At 40.0% G+C, this 21,343-nt stretch overlaps 1 protein-coding gene across 3 annotated transcripts in view; it reads left to right on the forward strand.

The window, feature by feature from the left end:
• The window catches only part of LOC115807800 (mediator of RNA polymerase II transcription subunit 13-like), a 69,923-nt gene that overhangs the window by 15,108 nt on the left and 33,472 nt on the right, over positions 1 to 21,343 (forward strand). The gene's annotated exons all lie outside the window — the stretch shown is intronic.

Here is a 21,343-nt window from a genome sequence, read left to right on the forward strand (position 1 = left end):
AATGCCTGCACACTTTTCATTGTAAGGCTAGAAGTGGAACAAAAACCGAATGCCTTATTTCATAGGAGCGCATTGATGACTATCGAGGGATGACCTACACGCCACTGACATGAAAATTAGTGGGAGAGCTGGTAATCCGTTACATGCATTTAAGCTGACTTTCCACTCATATCAAATAAAGAAAAAGGAGGTGCATATGATAGGTGCATGCAAAGAAGGCAACTTCCTTAAAAAAAAATTATGTGACTCTGGATCACATCGTTACTGTACAGTTCATGCAGTTAATTTTTTGGAGTAAGTCAACCATTACAACCATCATGCACATTACATTGCAAGCTGCAGGTGATGGATCTCTTAAAATGTATGTAATATCTGGCAAAGCAATTTTGACATGTTCATCCTTTTACTATGCAAGGCAGGGCCAATCCTTTTCCTGGTTGGTCAGACTGTGGTAGTGTTTTGTTAGAGCCCTAATCTAACAGATCTGAACATGATATTCAGAGGCTCATCAGGACCATGTTATCTTAGTTCAGTCAGCCGTATTTGTGTAAGATTTGAGTCAATGGCACAGCACAGATTCTTGGCCACAGGTGTTTTTTTTCTCCCAATAGTTGAACTTTTGGCTGAGGTGTAAAAAGCTAATTCGTCGTCATTTAAGAACACTACCTTGACTTTTGAGGCTTTCATTTCTTTGCCTAATAACTGTGATCTGTGTTTTATTTGAGGATACAAGGATACATCTCTATGCCCCCCCCCCCAGCATGTTGCTAGCTTTCACATCTAGCATTGACCATTGTCATTAGCTCATAGTCATTGCACTGGAGTGGCTCAGAATAACACTCAATGCATTCAGTAGTGCCATGATTAGCCTCCCCTGGGCCCTAGTGCTGGATAGAATTGCTCTTTGCTAAATGGAAGAGCTTTTAGCAATATATTACAGACAAACACCAGTGAACTTAGGAACTGCTTGTTCATGTCACAGAAAATTAGAGAAAGCCTGGCATAGCAACACAGCTACATGTTAATAGAAGCATTTCAGGTTGTGTGTAAGGAGGAGGGGGAGTTCTGGTGGCAATGTATTGCTCTACAATGCATGTTAGTGTATCTTTGTAATTTACAGGCCATCTTGAAGTTGAACAGAAAGCTGAAGTACACTGTATTTATTGACCATCAGTGGAAAGCGTGTATTATAATCTCATTACAGTACAGTAACAGTGTTTGGGTGTCTCTGTATTTGTAGTGTTTATGCCTGGATTTATGTCTGTGGATTTGTGGTTTAAAAATTGTCTGCTGAACCTTCAAACATGCCTTGAGTCATAATAGTGACTGGTGTTGGTGTCTGTAAAAACTATTTTCCCTGGGAGCAATGCATGAAATATGAGCTCATTTGTTCTTGTTCTTCTGTTGCCACGGATCTGATGGTACATACTGAGCAAAAGCAGTACAACAGAAACCACACCTCTAGAAATCTCGTTTTGCCTTTACTGTGACCCCCTATACAATGCAAATGCGAACGTCTTAACTGTGGTCGCTCAGGCAGATGGATAAATAGAATAAGATCTTTGGCAGTAAAAGGGTACAGCCAAAACACTCCTTGTACATACCCAAACCAGTGGCATCTATACATTAGCAGTGTGCATTATCTGTCTATTACTGAAAAGGACACACAGCTGAGTTGGCCTGTGCTCTAACTGTCTTCCTTGGACAAGCTGTGTGTGTACGTAACACTATGTCTGAGAACATTTCAGAACATACTGACACTCAGCTCAAGCTTTTGATCCATGTGACTCAGTCATCCCTCTCTTTACTGTATTAGCTGTCTGATCTCTCTTTTGCTTTCTTTCCTCGGAGTACCACGTTCACCCTCATGCGTCTAAGCTGAGAGGTACACATTGTTGACTTTTTGTGTTGTGGTGTTCCTCTCCTGTCAAGGATATCATTTTTTGAAAGTGGATGTGGAAAGCGTCAATTCTATGCCCATGTTATTTTTTACTCCCTTTTGGTTTGGCCATCCTGTAAAGCTGACTACCTCTTTAATTTTTAAACATTTATTTTGCTTCCTTTCTGTTTGAGTCACCCATCCTTCTCTTTTCTTCTTTAAGCTGTTGCCTATACTCCTTATTGTCAAAATAGTCTTTATTCCCTATTCACTTTGTTTATTCGACGACCTGCCAACATTGTTTTAGGGATTTCAGTGCATCACATACATCCTGGACAAATGAAAGTCTTCTGCAAATCAGAGAGAGAGGGCAGAAGAGAAACACAGGCCCTGTCCTCCTTTCATGCGTTTTTGTCCACTTAAATGGTCCGTGTTCCTTTGATCCAGGAGTTGCTAAATGATTGAAACATCCTGAGGAGCAATTCACTGACCTAGTCTAGAGTGGAATAATACAGGATGAATGGCCAGTGGAGTTTTTTCAGCATTTTAATGAAAGCTTCACATATGTTTGCTAATTAAAAGAATGTTCTCTGGTATCTAAGACATTTTAATTATGTAAGCAAATAGTGTGGTAATATGTTTTAGATTATACTTTACTGTTTGCTTCTCTACAAATACCTTAGCTATTACCTTGGGTATTGTTAAGTTTGCATACATATAATATGTGGTATGAGCCCATTATCTCAGTAGTGGCATCATTGTAGCCCGTGTTGTCTTTTGGTTTGTTAATTTGAAGTACCTCTGTGGTATTTTTTTTTATTTTCCTAAAAATATAGTCATTTCAAGCACAAATGACGTGCTAACTGGTAAATCAAAATGTTCACTAGCTCAACTCTCAGAGGAGTTAGTTAGTAGGGCTTAGTTAATAACAGTGTAGCTATTAACTTAAGGATTTCCACATTCAGCCTTAGGATCTCTTTTGGTGTTTAATACTTAAGCTTACGGATGAAGTTTAGAGAACTGATACCAGATATGCTATTAAAGTAGTCACTGCAGTCACTTCTCCACATAATGTGACACTTCCTCCAGTGGGTCCACAAACCTCCAGCTGCAGCTCCTGGCAGTTTTTGAAGATTCTTGTTCAAGTTCATTACTTTTCCCAGGAAGGAACGAAACCTTTTAAGACTTTGAAAAATAAAACCTGTTTAAAACTAAAAAAAAAAAAAAAAGTTTTCAGCCTTTAGCCTTGTTGTATCTGTAGGAAATGCATGAGTTGGGGTTTTCATTCCATCTCGTCTATATGAAGAACAGGTGACTTTGAAAAGAGGATTTTTTTTTAGAATTCTTGAATATGCTGAAGTGTTCCAGGTGCCAGGACTTGTTGTAGAAGTGCTTAAAGTATGTTATAATTCCACTTCTTCTCTTAAATTTGTGGTTTCATGAAACAAAACAAAAACTACTCTATTCAGAATTGGAGAAAGCATACATTTTGTTTAAGTGCCGCAGCTAAGCTGTTGTGAATTAATTGGTTGAACACTTGTAGCAGTAAAAATTTAACCTAACCACTCAATGGATAAAGATGGATTCTTTTTGAGTCTTGTCTCATGGTGGTTTAATATGGCACCTGTATCGACCATCTCTGGCCCCTAAGCCCACACAATCAATAAACAAAAAGAATGCTCCTGAAAGGTAGAGCAGGGATTAGCAAAACCTCAGTCACGATTCAAAACTGCTTAAAGGACAAGTCCAACCATAAAAGGATCAGTGTGTGTTTTATGGGGAGTTCAGCATTTCTCTTGAATGGAACAGGAAACAGGCATAGTGGCATTTGTTACAGACCTATTGAAAATACTGCACCTTAACAAAGATGTTATCACTCCCAGAAACAAGCAGAGAACAAAAATAAAGCTTAAGATAAAGAAACTGAAGTTTCATGGCTCAGAATTCAGTGCCATTTCTCTGCCCTCTTGTTGACTTTCACTAAGGAACAACACTGAACCACTCACACTTGCCTGCAGTCTATCCTGCAGTCTATATCAACTTTGTGGTCATGTGTTAACTCAAACAAAGCTGAGTAAAATGCTACTCATAGTACTACACAATTTTGTCTGAACATGGTTAATGACATGTTCTTTGTTGACTGCTCTGTGTTGCTGTGTGACTGACAAGTTAATATGAATAGGTTGGTAAACTATGTCAGAGATGTGTTCCTTAATCAATACTTTTGTGGTAGTTGTCCCATTAACTCTGTGCTGGTTGCAGTCTAAACTTATCACACAGAGCTGCAAAGGCCTCTTGGTCACCATTTTCTTTTAATGATCAACTCTTCTGAGGAAGTGCAGGCCTGAAATGTTTCCCCAATCTAATCTGATTTCATAAAAGGGGTTCCCATACATTGTAGTTTTTTTTTTGTCATTCTTTTGGGGTTGTAGGATAATGGCATTAAATGCCTTGTGCAGACCCTGTCTCCTCATCTTTTTGCTCCTTTAATTTCTCTCACCTGCTATCTTCTCTCTTCATTGTGCTTTTCTCTGTTAAGGAATAAATGAAACTGTTCACCACATTTAGTCTCAAAGTGTTGAAATTAACATAGCTTCATTTTGTAATGTAAGGATTAGCTGGGCTCAGAGGAAGAGCTAGGTCAAGAAAAAGAGATATAGATGCAGAACTGTTGTGAAATGGGTCACTTAAAGCCAAGCAATGACAAGGAGCAAGAAGAACTACAAGAAATGGTCCAAAACGTTTACAGCCTGTAGAGGTGTGAAATCTGTCTGAAGGTATGCTGTTTTTTTCCTGAGAAAAAAGTGCATCACATTTGGAAAATCCGGTTAAAGGTGGTTGGAGAGAGCTTATTTTTTTAATATTTGAAGCTATGATGAAGGATAAGAGTCCTTGAGAGTGTCATGAGATATAGGAGCACGTAGAGTGAGATGTGTTAGAAGGCACGCAGTGAGGTTTTGAGAAAGAGGGCACACAGAGTCAGGGATAAAAAAAGAGAGGGTCAATAATCCTGCCGACCTTTTATTTGCTTATCAGGCACCGAGTGTGTCTGATCTCCTCTCTGTCCTCCTGCTATGGAGAAGGCACAGTCTCTGACCCTGTGACCCTGAGTGTGACGGAGTGTGTGCATTTGTGATGACGGAATGGAAGGGGGCGATGATGCCCTGCTGCTCGGAGAAGGGGAGTATATGTTTCCCCTCCTCAAGCTTTCAATTCTGAAAAAAAAGCCACTTGTGGAAAGAATAAGGGTTTTGTGTGCTAATGCGGTGTGTCGGTCTTTGAGGGAGGGAGAGCTAGAAAGAGAAAGAGGGACAGAGAGAGGGAAAAAAGGAAAACGAAAGAGTTAGGAAAGGAGGACATAGAAGAGGAAGGATGTAGGGCATTTGAGTATGTTGTGGCTTGTCTTCCAGTGCCTGTGTGTGTGTGTGTATGTGTGTGTGTTTGTGTGTGTGTGTGTATGTGTTTGGGTGTGTGTGTGAGTGAAAGTGATCTGTATGGTCTGTCTGTGTACCGAACTTGTTTTACTTTATTTTTACATCGGTGACCGTGGCTACAGAGTGTGGTACTTTTGAAAGTGTTTAACATCTTATTTCAAAATGTCATTTGTGGTCGTTTGTTTTGATATTGATGCTCACTTTGTAAACTGAAGCCATTCTATTTGTACATTTAAAGACGATGTGCTTTCCTCTGATGTAATGAATATAAGGGAACGTTTTTTTTTTCTGTTTATTGACTTAGATTGCTAAACAGTAGACTCTAGTTTAAGTCCAGTTGTCATTACTTAATACTTTTTCCTGTAGATTCAACTTGTTACAACAGAGACAGCAGAGCAAGAGCAGTCAGAGAGAGAGAGAGAGAACAGAGAGAGTGAATCAAACATATATGTTAGACACGTGAAATGGGAAAAGATGGGAAAATAAAGCAAAACTCAGAGGGCCATTCTTTACTATATTCTTACTCATGGATGCTATGACTGTCTAAATGGTGTAAGGGAGATGTTCAGGAACAATGGCCAGGGTGGCCAGGGCCTGCCTCTAGTGGGTAGTAGTCTTTCTTTTTTACTCTCTGATTCTTTTCTGTCTTCTGTATTGTGTTCTCTTTCTCATACTCTGTCCATCCCTCTCACTTACTCTCTCTTTCTTTCTCTATCCATTTCCTCTGCCTCTTTTGGCTGGAGGCCCTACCTCTCCCCCTCACAGCCTTGCACCTCTGGAGCAGTCAGGCATTCCCTGTGGAGTGATTCACTTCTCTCCTTTTTCAGACTGAGACCTTGTGCCAGAGACATACATAGATTAACAAGAGGAAGGCTTGACCTACACTTCAGTATTTAAATACACTTATCAAAGCTCTTTGAACATGCCAGACTTCACAGCTACTGATTTCAACATTAGTAGTGTCATGGTGAAATATAGCAAACTTACATTATATGCTATTATGGCATTAAGGTTAAGGTATGTAGGTTTCCGGAGGTTTCAAAATGTGTGTGAAACAGCTTTAATCATGAATTAAAAGAAATTTTGATCTGAGATTGGGAATCAGTGTTGCGTACTGAGTCATGTTTACATACTTCCAGGCTTTGGAATAAAGGTTTTCCTTTTTAAGATGATTAACAGGGACTGCTTGTTGAACACAGAGAAACATGGATGTTGAACTAGAGAGTTTTTTTGTATCCTGAGAACAGTGTCACAGTAAATTTATATTCTTAACCACAGACACTATTACTGAAAAAAATCATTGGAACAGTTGTTTATGACTGCAACCTCAGTTCACGTACAGTGCATTTATTAGATGTCACCAGTGGGTTATGGCCTATGTGGGCGAGCAGGCATGAAATCATTCAACAAGCCAAGTGCGCTGTCCTCCTCACGGTCCAGAGACAATAATACTTGTGTGCAATAAAGTAAGACAATGCAAGGTGATGTCTTATTTTCTCCTGCAGAGAACTGAAGCCACGGTCATAACTAAATATTCTGTTTCTCTTGGTTGGGAACCTCCAATGGCAAACATATATCTTTGTAACTCACCAAACACTGATGCATCAGCGATCGAAGAGTAGAAAGAAGTTAAACTGCCAGATCTGTATTCGGCTTGGCACTATAATCACAAAAAATCAGGGTGTGCTACCTTATTTGCAGAAGTACATCTGATGTATCACACCTAGCTTGACATGTGCTGTTGCAGTGCTTTGGTGGGACAACCTAGATATTGCCTCCTCTTATGAGGGCAAGAGTGGGCATGCAAAGGGCTGATATCTCTCCGATGGTCTACGCTGCAGTAGCACTTTAGAATCAAATGTGGCGAAAAACTTTTTCCTGATGGGATGCGACTTTTATTTAAGCTTAATTCTGATTATTGTGCCTGAAGGGAAAAGAGATACTACAATATCTTCCATTTAGTTGAGATTTTTAGTTTATATTTTTCCATCTTCATATACGATTTCCAAAATTAGGTAAACGAAATGCTTTGCATTCTTACAAGGTAATGTGCGTCAGTTAGTGTGCGCTGTTTTGCCATGTTTATTGCAGTGAGTGTGTTTTTGGAAACAAGGAGGTGGTATTCTTCTTTTTTAGTAATATCTCTCTTTGTTTTTTTGCTTCAGTTTCAAAAGCTTGATGGGATGGATCTTGTTGGCAACTCCTGGTATGTCAGTCAGAGCAAAGGGTCGGTAATTATAGAACTATCGTCACTGGACTAAAATATATGTTACCTTAAGGACATGTGTTAATCATATCTTATTTTAAATCTTGAAAGCGCTGGCTTTGGTTTCTTTCTCAACATGATTGATGATCTGACTCTAAACGAAATGAACATTGGTCTGGCGCTGTGGAGTATAACTGCACCCTTTGTACCAGCATTTGTTTCGAATTGTAAGCAAGAGGGGCATTCCAAAAACACCAATAAGTTACTGACATGCTGAGCTGAGTAAAATAGCTCTTGAAAAGGCTCAAATAACACACATGACGGGGCTTGTGATATAACCAATATCTCCCAAGAAGGCAACTCTGTCAGCTTAGCCGGTTCTAATGTGACTCATGTTCGGCCAGTGCTTTTCTTCAAAGGTCAGGGCACTAGTTTCCAGGTATCTGGGAACAAACACCAAATTCCTGACCATAAGTCCCCACGCACTGCTTTTCATTCCTTCCGTGATCTCTCAGTGATGGAGAAAGTTTCACAAAGGGGATGCCCTGTAATAGAGGGGTGTCTGTCCAAAGTACCAAAGCTCTCCCACATTGCAGTTACACCAATGCACTAGTGCATCTGTAGATCCAGGTGCACTTGCTACACCATAGTGGAACTGCGACTTCAGCAGCTGCCAACGAACATCAGAATTTTTGGCATATGGCCATTGAGACCCTTGCTTCCTAGTGAAACCATGTTGTGCATGAGCAGAGAGATGTTGGTAGACCAACACCCTTAACACCCTTGGAATTGAATTTGGAATCCTGGTACGATCCTCCTCAATTCCCTCCAAATCTGAGCTGTTCCAAAGAAGAAAGATGTGTGTAACATCCAGGTCGCACGGTGATGTTGCACAAAGTGGGTAAGTGAATGCTCTGACGAAGAGGGACCTTTGCAGTCCTCTCACAATTCATGAAAATGTGTGAGAACATGGAAGAACAGACTGAATGAGAGAACTGCAATTTATCATGATTTATGTGTGAATGGAAAACCAAGAAATGTGCTTTCCTGAACTGTTCTTTCATGGACATAAGCAACCTTCAAATCAGTGGTCACAAACCAATTGTTTTGGTGTTTGCTGCAAATGATCTGTTTGTGAGCATGTGTAATACCAGCTTTGGTTTTTTTTTTTTTTTTCAGATGGTCCTAGGTGACTTGTGGGTTTTTTTTGTAAGTCCCTACTACCAGCCTTATGATAAGGCTGACCACATTATCTGAAGTTTAATCTGAGTCATATTTCATATTTCACTCCATTAATCATGGTTGTCTGTTTCTGTTTCAGATATTGTTATATCAGTGTTTGTATTGGGATCCAGAAGAAATTAACATGAATGTTTATTTGTCTAGCATTGCTCTGATGTCAGCATATGGCATTCATCGTAAATATACTGGGGCTTTTCAATGTAAAGCTCCTGAACTTTTTCCATACACTAAGGTATCTCACTTCCATGTATCTCCTCATTTGTTGTAAGGTTGAGGATGTAAGTAGATACATCTTGTGGCTGTGCTGAGTAAGAGAGTACATTAATTGTAGTTGGAAACAGTATAGATTGTGTTGAGTGTACATTTTTCTAAATAGTCTAAGTATTTTGTGTGTGTGTGTGTGTGTATCTGTGTGTTTGGAGTTCACATTTTGCCATAAAATTGTTCAAGAAGGTTTGTGAAATGTATATGTGTGTGTGTGTGTGTGTGTGTGTGTGCTGACTGTGTCTGGGCTGGAGAAGATAAGTGACTGTCAAATGATGTAATAATGTTGGATAACTGTGGGCTTTTACTTTGCCCTCTAGATTGGCAGGCTGGCAGCAGTCCGAGGATGCCATTCTCTCTCTCTCTCTCTCTCTCTCTTTGCTTTCCAATACTTTTGCCCACACTTTCTGTCTTTGAAGTTAAAGAGATTTTTAGCATTGTTAAATGTACATTTTACTGCCGGAGAGTCAGAGTCAGGACATTTAAACATCTCAGTATCAGAGAAAAGTAAATTTATACAAAAAAGAATGATGACAGACAAAAAAAAACTGTGTGTGGAGAATGTGTGAATTCTCTCCACTCAGCCTGTTTATTCTCTATCTGATCCTACAGTTCCCCACATTTCTTCCCCTATACCAGTCTACTATAAATAGATTCACTTTGAAATGAGCATTTCAAAGGAGAATGTTTTGCTGGGGATTTTGCCCTTCTGTTTTCAGTATGTAATAGTAAAATAATGTCATTTTAATTAAACTATGACAAGTCCACAGCCTGTTATTGGCTTAGTAAGTTATGAATTGCTGTACAGAGAATGTAATGATGTGATATAGCAGCATTTCATATCTTTGTAACTGGTAGTTTAATGAATCTGTCCAACTGATCACGTTCACTGTATTCAAATAAATTAAAACCACAGATGGCACTAAAAACACAGATGTAAGTTTAATTGTCAAAAGTTTTTTTTTTTTTTTTATGTTTCCCCCCCAAAATTAAAAAAAGCTTTTTAAATTTCAATTTTAATTGTTTTTGAGTTCAAGCGACTGCATCTCCCGTTCGTCCTGGTTAACAGATACAACACAAAAATGCACAGTTCTGAATTTGCAAATGTGCAGTGGAGTGAATGTGCAGTTCTAAACCAGGAACTGGAGGGTTGTTGGGTCAAATCCCAGGCAAGACACTCAGGGCTGCTGAATCACTGCGCTGAATGATTGCATTTTGTAATCTCTCTGCCTTTGTTCTGGCCACTGCCGTTGTGCCATTGAGAAAGATACCTAACCCCAAGTTGCTCAAGCGGTGCTGCAACAGGCTGTTGTCTCCTTTTCCCTCATCTCAGCACATCACTACTCAATGTTTAAATAAAGATTCAGAAAAGAAAGAATGACTCAGATAAGAGAAATGCTACAGTATTATAGAGCTTGATAAATTAATGGCTAGTGGAGTGCAGATTTAATGGCTGACATACTTATTTTTTTTATTTTTTCTTCTGAATTTCAAGAAATAGTGCAGATTAATATATAAATGGTTTCTGGAACAAGTGCAGATTAAAGTGCATATTTTATCATTTATGTCAGAAGTTTTACCTTTTATGACTTAAAACTTTATTTTCCTGATACCAAATCGGCATTGTTCGTGTGACTGAAGTGCATTTTTCCTGCATGATTGTGATATATTCCAGGGCTGGTGTAGAATGGACAAGTCCTTAACTAAAAGACTGGAGGGGGGCGGAGGGGGGGGGGGGGGGCTTTGTGACACAGCATCTTCATAGGCTCAGCATACATGAGTAACAACAGCACTGATAAGGTAGAGAAAAGTCAAAATGTGACTATGGTGTGACGTTACAGGACTGTACTAGACAAGTAAGTTACGGTATTAGGCTAATGTTTGTTGTTAACAACAGTGTTTTATACCCGAGGTATTAGAATTTTATAGTGATCTTTTAAAGATAGGACCTCCTAACAAAATGTTTCCTGAACATTTTCAGCTCCACCTGTTTGTGTACTCCTCACTCAGCCACCACTAAAGTTTTAGTGTTGACTTTAATAGTTTTACTCTGCATGCACTCTGTAGTTGTACTCTGTGTTCTCTGTAAAAGTATTCTCAGGACAACATGTTTTAAAATGCACGTATAGCTGCATTAGCTCTTTTAAAAGGCGAGATCTGCTGCAGCTCCGGGTGGCCCTGGGGGTCTCCGTGCAGTTCTGCACTACGACCCATCATTGAATTTACGGAGCTCTCTGGAGGCAGGGACAGGCTGTGTCTTTCCACTATCAGTTTACAGACACTGTTTCTCCTTCCCCCTGAGACGTCTTGTTCTGCTCCACACTGGTCCCTTGTCAGTGGCACAGCCTGTGAGGCTTATTTATTGGCCTATGTTAAAGTTTAATGTCAGAGAACAGCCACATAGTACCGTAAAAATGATTGTGTTGAGGGACACAGGGGATAGCTATGCATTGTATAGGTACTGATGTCCATATTCACAGATAGCCTCTTAGATTTATGTATTGATTTACACACACACACACACACACACACACACACACACACACACACACACACACACACATATCAGTGTAAGCACACACTAAGTCACAGGACATATGTAGTTTGATAGCAACGCCGGAGCAAAGACAAGTAAAACAATTTTGAAATTTGGATCTAATCTGATTAGGCACAAAGTTAAAGTGATTGTAGATAAGTGTTGAGGGATGATTTTTCTCTGCTAAATAACTGAAGAGAAGTTATTTGACACCAGCGAGAAGGAGAGAACAGAGAAGATTTCAGGAGTCCTCCCTGAGTCACCCAGAAAAATTATGTCAAAGCTCCAGTTTGCTTCATAATTGACTCCAGATTTCACTTTGCTCTCTGTTTTTTTCTTCCCTCTTTGTCCATTCCTTTCCTCCTTCCCTCCTCTCTTGGGTCTTATTGTGGGCCAGGTATTGGCTCCTGCTGCACTCCCTACATTGCTGTGCTGTGGGAACACAGTTCCAAGTATTCTGTTTAGGTTTTCTTGGCAAACTTATCTCAGGAAAGCTATATCTGTGTCATCATGTGTGGTAGGGGGATGAGTGCAAATTACTTCACTTTCCTCTGATCAGTTCACTTGGCTCACTTGATCCTGGACTGTGCTCTGGCATTACTACTCAGCTGCAAAGGGTGTCTCCCTCAGTGGAGCTGGGCTGAACTTAACTCAGTATTGAAGGAGCCTTTAAAGCAGGAGCGTTGACCATAACTCTTAGATTGTGAAGTTCAAGTGGTCATTTGTTTTTGGCACAAGCTTGTGTCATTTTGTTAGCATACAAAACAGTCGTTGAAATTAAACTGTTTTCTTTTATGAAGAAACATAGTATCTCTTGCCTTACAACAATCCAAACAACAATTACAAACATTCTTAACTGTACCAATATGACAAACCCGATGGCCGGGAGATCTGAGTTATGTGGAAAATAACTGTAAAAAGAGACTCTGAGTTAGTAATTTCAAAGAAAAAAAAAACAAAACAAAACAAAACTCAGAGTGGGAGAGGCTGTGTGGTGCATGTGTATTCTGTTGCCACAGTGCAGCAGGAATGTTGGAGAAACATTCCTACAAAGTTGGGGTGAAGGCAGAGAGGAGGTGGGCGGTGGTGGTGACTGGGCTTCAGTCCATAGCTTGAGGAAAAAGATTGCAATTGCGCAATGTTTCTGAGGAGAGCTGTGGCAGAGGCAGCAGCGGCAGCCTCGCTCCAGGACTCAGGAATGAGCCAGAGAGAACAGATGCTGGCAGGAGTGGCTACAAGCCTTTTTATTTGTGCAGCCAGCGACATACAGGGACAGAGATGGAAAGAAGAAAAATGACATATAGTTTGGGGGAGAGAGTTAAAGAGAAGGTGATATAGGCTAAAGAGATGTCAACTCAAGCCTAGGGTAGGCTAGTGCTGGTGGAAGAGCAAGGACTGAAGAGTGACCTTTGACCCCTCCCATCCACCTTACTTTAAAATGATGTGAAATTCATGGTAAATTGCCCCTGCCCACCATAGCACCATCTAGAGCCCAATGCGTGTTATTTAATTGAGTTTTTCAGCCTTCATAAATAAACTGATAGATTCACCATTCTCTCTCTCTCTCTCTCTCTCTCTCTCTCTCTCTCTCTCTTTCTCTCTCTCTCTCTCTCTCTCTGCCTGTGTGTGTGTGTGTATGTGTGCGTGTGCGTGTGCGTGTGCGTGTGCGTGTGTGTGTGTGTGTGTGTGTGTGTGTATGTGAGAGAGAGAGAGAGAGAGACAGAACTACTGCATCGAGCCAGTTTAGCTGTTATACCGGCCTAGCATATGGTTTTCACCCGTCTTCTGAATAGCTCTGTTTACCTGAATGTTGTTTGTTTTCTTGTTCAGAACATGCTGTGATTCAGTTCTCTGTTTAAGAGGATGAGGGTCAGAGGAGAATAAAGCATCTACTGGCTAAACAAGATTATGATGTGGTCACAGGTATACAGTGTCTGGTACATCTTTTAGCACAGACCTATGAAATCAGTGCAATCGAGACTAATGCAGGTATTTAAGAAAATGCATACCACATACTGCGCATTTCAGGATGATCCATAACTTGATAGCAGGCTTGTGCCACAAAACATTCACTGAATGAATCGAGATGCAGTTGAATTTTGAAATCCAGTTAACATATCAGCATGTAACTGGTTGATTATTGTTGTCCATTCTTAGAGAACATTAGCATAATTCACTGCTTCCCTGCAGCACTTTAAACAGAGGGACTATTTTTCAGGTCTGTTAAGGCCCAAACTCAAAATAACATTCTACATCACTTAAAATGATAGTAAAATCAGTGTGTGTGTGTGTGTGTGTGTGTGTGTGTGTGTGTGTGTGTGTGAGTGTGCGTGTGCGTGTGCGTGTTTGCCAGTGTGTGTGAAACATATCACCTTAGGTGAAATGGGAACAACCAAGTTTCACGCTAAACTAGGTGCTTCCCAGGATGTGTTCATATCTTTTGTCACTAATGCAGTGGAGGACCCTGAATCACCATTTAATAGTGAATAGCACGGGATAATGATCAAATGAAAACAGAAATATGATTACATTAACTGTTTCATGTAATGTATAAATAAGATAAATTTATAGGTCTATGTTTGTGCTGGCAGGTGAATCATACACGTCATAGGTATATAATTTGCAGGTTTTTTCAAAGGTAATAATCTTTTATCTGGGGGAACTTCAGTGCTCATGTTTTTTTTTTTCATTATCCCTTATTTTTTTCCTCCAAACTGTGGTTTATGTATCACACTTACCTCATTATGTATCACCAGGGAAGTTTGTGTACCTTTCTCCACGTATAGTTCTTTTTTTCATCATAAAGTATGTAATAATCATATCATGTACTAGGCACTCAAATGAGTAATTCAGTTTATTGGGTAATTATGTTGAGTATCTTGCACACTAATTGACACTTGACTGAGATAATTTACCAGTGAATGTGACTAACCTATTAGAGACACATATTTAGAATCACTGCTGTACTGCAATCAGTAGTTAATCTAGAACTTTCCTGAAACTTGCATATAGTGTGAGATTTCATTATAACATGAAAGCAGAATGAGCTCTTTCTTTACAGAAATAAAATTGAGTCAAAATGTTATGCAGAGCAGCGTTGCACCTACACGTATAGTGTGTGTGTGTCATGTCATATCAGGAGTGATATTTAAGGTTTGTAAACAGTAGGTGTTAAATGACAAAAATATGTCCCGAGAGCTACATGGTTCACTGTTACAAATCATTATTAATCACAGTTAAGAATTTAGTCAAGTTTAGCCCTAATTAAACATACTTACATTTGATGAATTCCCTGTTAAGTTGTTGGTGTCAGGTACCTTATACCAATTAGGACAAAAAACCAAAAATAATCTGTCATTGGAGCCATATCCATGCTTAAGCAAAGTAGCTTGTCCTGCAGAACACTTCGCTTTTAAGCAATACTGTAAACACAATGCAGTCCAGTGAAATATAACTTTGGCCTGAAAATTAGAGCAAGTAGTTTCGGTTTTATTCAAAGGACTAGTTTCTTTTAACTGAACTTTCAACTGAGTCATTTTTTTTTCAGAATAAAGTAATGGATAATGTGACCAACCAGTTACGTAACTAGAATGTGACCTGAACACAGTTAATAGAGGCTAGCTTACAAAAGATCTTTATTGGGATAAAAAAAATATGTATTTTATTTTCATCAAAGAGGTTAATCAGCTACCCCTTGTAAATATGATTGGAATTTTCATATAAAAAGAGCTTTACAGAAAATTAACCAAGTCGGTCTGTGCACTAATATACCAACATTGACAAATGTGCCTAATTATACATGTGCAGACAGGTGAGATCTATGATGTAACTGTATGCTCTCTTATGTTTAGCTTGTTTGTTTGTTTGTTTTTACAGTAGTTAACCTAGTATAATCAAAGGCTGGTCTGGAGGTGCTAGCGTAATGTCTGCTTATCTTGGTACTCCTGTATGATACATGTACATTTGAAACATCAAACAGTGCACTTGAGCAAGGTGATTTGTGTTTATGTGAACTATTCATTTGTTTTTAAAGTCGCTCACACTTTTGAATTACAGTTTGTAGCACTAATGTAGTATTAATGCCTTATATGTTAATGATCTGTAATGATCAAAAAATAATGATCCGCAGATATGATACAGACTTTCTGCTTGACATATGGATTTGGAGTTGTGTATTGATCTTATTTCACGGCCACAAACCTGAGACATGGCATTGATTGTGTACTTCCTGTTTGTCAAGGAAAATAGTTTGAGGGAAATGTAAATGATTTTGCGTTCAATAACCGATCATTAATGTAGAGCAATATTTAAACAGGAACTTCACCTTTGCTGACAAATGGGACCATATTGACAAAATCCTCCCTGTACATAAACTGGTATCCACATTTTTATGACATATAAGTTGAGTAGATCAGTACATAGTGTTTTTTGTGTGTACCTTTTGAGAATTAGTAGTTTTATCAATGGTCCACCCTGCAGTGAAAACAGCTTGTCATAGTCCCCTCTCCAGTGAGAATAAATGAAGACAGTATCAAGATCACTCATCACTCACATCGGTACACAACACAAAAGAAGTTTTCCTTTACCCAGCTGATTAAAAAATCATGAATTTAGAAATGTATTATCAACGCGGGCAGCATCATTAATGGCATGGTAAATGAAGTACGCTTGAGATAGATTACTTTTGAAATCAAGTTCAGCTGACTTTTACAATACATGGGTACTTTTACATAAAGGCACATCACTTTGCACATGGAAAACTGTGCAGTGTTTCACACATACAAAGTTGTAAAGATGAACACAAATATTCAAAATTCATTCCACAAAACTCTGACCACTCAAGGAAGACAGTGAACCTTTCTTCTTTAGGGTCACTCATACGGTTTGGATACAAATGGTCCTGTATTATACAATAAATACTCTAATTTATATTATTTCAGATTATTAAAATCAACACACATTTTATTCACTCACTCTTACATTTTACACACTCACTTAAGTTTTGTTTTAAGATTTCATTTCATTTGTAGATGAACTGACAAATACGTGGTTTCCAAGGACAGGATTCCCTTTCTGAATGCAGTGATGGTGTAATACAACACAGTGGATTACAGCAGAGATACATGGGCCGCTTCTTGTTTCTTTGTACTCATGGGTGTCAGCCGTTAAAGCTAAAATGACCACAAGTGAAATCCTCAGTGGATGAGCTCTTGATTCCACAGCACTGCTGATCCTGGGACAGCTACCAGGAATCTGCATTTGACTTTGAGCACTGTCTGAAAGACATGGATGAATTTCTGCCTGCACAGGGAAACCCTCTCTCTCTTTGCACTATGGCCCATTTCTTTAGCAGTTAAGAGGAACAATAGCCAGTATAGGAACAAAAAAAAAAAAAAAAACTTCAATCATAGAGAGTATGGTCCACAAGGGTAACCCAGCCACTTATGTTAACTGAATGGAAAAAAAGAGCAACCAAAAAGACCCCTGTAGCCACACCCCTACTGCTTACATTGGTCTGAGGAAACACTGCAGCACCAGCAGCAGCAGCAGCAGCAGCACTGGCAGCATGGTCTCCCCTCTTGCTACTGTTAGTTTCAGCTTTATGTGAGGCAGGGGGCTGCTTGTAGCTCCTGCTAGTGCTGAGACTGTGTTGTTGCAGCCTTAGGCCAAGCAGAGGGTGAGAACTGCCTGCTGCGACCCAGTTCTATCACTACTTATTTGTGTTGGGGGGGACGAATGGCAGCTGATCTGCATTGTGTAGGGAACGCGGGAGATTGAGGGGTGGGATGGGGACTGGGGTGGGGTGGGGACTGCATAAAATAAACATGTGTTTTCAGCAGAAAGAGAGGCACTTTTATACATAATCAAACACTTACACACACACACACACACACACACACACACACACACAAAGCACAGGGACACATAGCAAGTAATGAAAAAATTCCCAGTTGTATGTAGACACTCTGTTACCTAGTTAGGATCAGTCAGTCAAGCATTCAGGCACGTACAAAATAGCCTCTTGAAGTTATATAGGCCCTTTCAAAGTATTTTTACGTGACGGATGCGTGTATGTACTGCTTGCAGAGGACCCATTTCAGTATTCACTTCTTTCATTATAATGGTTACACCTAAATAAATTGGGAAGTAATGTTAAGTAAAAATGGACCATTAAGACATTTTGAACTGGTGACTAGTGATTATCGTACATAGTTATTCCAGTATTACTGGCCATGCACTATTGCAGTCATTAGTACATTATAACCGACTAGTGGTCAGTGTCTTGTGCATGCCAGATGGTTTCTATTAGAGGTTGTCGTCCACTTGGAATACAGTAAAAGTATTAAAACTTTTTCTGTTCTGGCATCCAGCAGGGCAATGGGACGTAGCTGTCTTTCTTGTTGTATCTCGCCACCTATGTCAACAAAGGGGCCTTCTTGCAGCTAAGCTGTACATGCATGTGCTAAGTTGAAAACCATTAGATTTAATTTGAGGACCATTAGCAATGGTCCTCACACACCAAAAAAGCAGAAGGAATTACATAAGAGCCATCTTTCTTATGAAGTAGTCATATATATACACATATATACTCTTTCATTCTCACACATTCACATACAAGCAAACACAGGGAATGTCATCCCCCATTTTAACACACGCATGCTCACCCACACGCACATGCGTGCATGGGCACACACACACACACACACACGCGCGAATGCACGCTTACACAGACACTCACACAAATGCACACGCACATTCATGCCCTCTGAATTCACTCCCAGCATTTCAAACAAATGAAGAAGTGAAATTGTTTATCAGTATCATTCTCTGGGCGCTTTAATGACTTGAGTGCACATGCTTCTGTAGGTGTGATGCCCCTGTCTCTGACTGAGACTGACAAGCTGTGGTATTGAGATACTTATAGACATAATAATTTAGCAGCTTGACTTTTGTGTGCTGTACTTAAAAATCCCTTTCAAAATGGCAGTACAGTGACAGCATACAGATAGAGTGCAATTTTCAACAGTTACCAGCATTTCTATTCAAGAGATGGATGATGAAGAAGTGAACTTTCTAGCATTACTCCTATACAGGCAGGAAATCCCAAACTATAAAAAAGAATTTTCCTACTTTCTTAGTCATCACTGGGTTATCACTTTGAAAAACCAGATAACATGGTCAGGAGTGCACAGTCCTGCCGTATTATGTAACTGGGTGCCTTTCAATGGTCTATGTTTCACATATTTAAACTTTTTTAATGAGATGTCATAATTTAGAGAATATTATGTATTTATGTATATAAATTATATACAGTATATATGTGTGTGTGTGTTATTCATTATAGCATGGATCAAAGGAGCCAAGTGGCTGTGTATTTGTTTATTTGTGTGTGTGCGCGCGCGTGTGTGTGTGTGCGCGCGCGTGTGTATTAAACAGAATGCAGGCTTGATAAAGATTGTAGACTAGAGGATTGGCAAAGAGGTAAAGGGATTGAGGAGTGAGAGATGGGGGGAAACTAATGAGCTGGATGTTCTCCAGACTTGGCATTCTGTACATGGAAGAGCTTTCCCTCTCCCTGTAGACTGTAGAATATCTGGCTGGAGCAATACTTCCTGTCTGAGGCCTAGAGCTAGAGACAGAGGGGGAGAGGTGGGAGCAAGAGAGAGAAGTTGTGGAGGGAATGAGGCAGGGACCTGGAGAGAGCATGATGGAAACATAATGTAGAGAGGAAAAGAGACAGGCAGGGAGGGAGGGAGGGAGAGGTAGAGGGAGAGAACGAGGTAGGGAGGGGTGAGAGTGTTGGAAGCAATAGAAGAGAGAAGGAAGGGAAAGTAGAAGGGGGAGTGGGGAATGTCAGGGAGCTGTGTGTTCTCACAGGCCTTGTTGCTATGGTTACGGGGGAATTCTGGCGAGTAAGGAAATTTCATTCACTCCGCTGTGAAAAAAAGGAGGGAAATATCAACAAAGCAAAGAACATGACAACCCCTGAGCCTGCCGCACCCCTCCCCCGAGCTTTCTCTATCTCTCTCTCTCTCTCTCTCTCTCTCCCTCTCTTTGCCTGGGTGTATGTATAACCAGTGCTTTTGTTGTTTGTGTAATTTGAACGTACCTGTTTTGTATTTGCGTTTGTGTATCTTAAAGTACCTTTGGTGATCCATGTACGCACTCGTTTTACTTAGTGTTTACAAGTATGTAAATGTGTGTTTGTGTGTGAGATTGTGCATTCTCACTGGCAAAAGCCAGCCCGGACTCTTCTTTTTTTTACCCCCATGATACAAACAAACAGAATACACATATGCCAGCCAGCCAGACTCTCCTACAAAACCCCCTCCAGGTGTGGACTGAGAACAAAGAGTCTGAGCTCTGCTTCCTTATGTCACCTTGTCAAAGGGGGGACTGGCGAGCCCCAGTGCGCAAGTCACATTTAGCATTGGTGCTGCTGACAAGGCAAGAAGCACTGTCACTCTAACAGCCGCTTCGTTCTGCCTGATAGGGCATCTGTGTGCGCCAGCCGCTCGCCAGCCATGCAGCAAGCTAACAGAGCCATTGCTAAGTGGAGCTGACAGCTGCATGGCAGAACACACAGCCCCACGGCATGCTGTCACGCTGGGGACAGCTGCATGAGGAGGACCTTTGTGTCTACAGACCACTGATCCTCATCTGATATCGGTGCTCATAACCAACTTTAGCCCACACTTTGGTTACGAGTGTCAGTAGTTATGTTGCTTAACTACTGCAGAAGGCAGCATATAAGTCAGTGCGCTCTCTCTCTCTCCCTCTCTTTCTCACTCTCTCTCTCTCAGTCTCTCTCGCTCTCTCTAAGTCTCTCTCTCTCTCTCTCTCTCTCTCTCTCTCTCTCTCTCAGTTTCTCTCTCTCTCTCAGTCTCCCTCTCTCTCCCTCAGTCTCTCTCTCTCTCTCTCTCTGTGTGTGAGCAAGTGTAACATTCCATCAGAGTTCTTAACAGTGTCTTTTAAATGGCTTTAAATGAATTCTTTTAAAGATAAATACATTACTCTTAAAAAATAAGTACATTCTTCTTGAGAACATTTTTTACTTCAGAAAAATGCTTTCTCTTGGTTTGGTAGTGTTAGTAAAGCAACACTGACCATGACTTTGTCATGAGAGTAGGAGTATGCGAAGATGGAGTACAAGTTATTGTTGGAAGACTCATGAATTACTATTTTTCTGAAACATCTCTTGAAATATTTAGTCATCTAATGTTCTCAGAAGAGTTGACTCAGCTTTCGGATCTGAATCACCATTTGCAAGATATCACACAGTTCATGTACAAAACACCATAACGCTCTCAAAACCCCCAAACCTGCCAGGGAGTTAGAGCATCATGGATCTCATAAAAGAACAGATATCACTGTTATTGACTTGTTTCAGTAAAATCATGTACACACTAAGTAGAATTACCAAAGAGACATGGTTTGACCTCTCCCAAAATCCACAAAAAAAAAGTCATGAAATGCTGCACTGGCGGCTTTCACAGCAGCAGCTTCACAAATAGTGCAGCAGTATTCAGTTTTTCCACATGTCTATATGACTCAGTAAACCTTTGGCTTGTTTTCACTTAGTACATTGACTCATAGGACTGAAACACTGTCCCTTACAGCTGTGTGTAGTGTTGTTGTGGACATCTAATGAAGTAAATCATTTGACGTTCCGTACCAACATCAATAAATAAACAAATGAAAGAAACACTAAGTTTGTCTGACATAGTCCATAATGAATAAATCTTCCTCTCTAAGCTGTACGTCAGTTAATGTCAGTTTCC

This window comes from Chanos chanos, chromosome 3 (assembly GCF_902362185.1).
Source record: "Chanos chanos chromosome 3, fChaCha1.1, whole genome shotgun sequence".
Taxonomy (NCBI): Eukaryota; Metazoa; Chordata; class Actinopteri; order Gonorynchiformes; family Chanidae; genus Chanos; species Chanos chanos.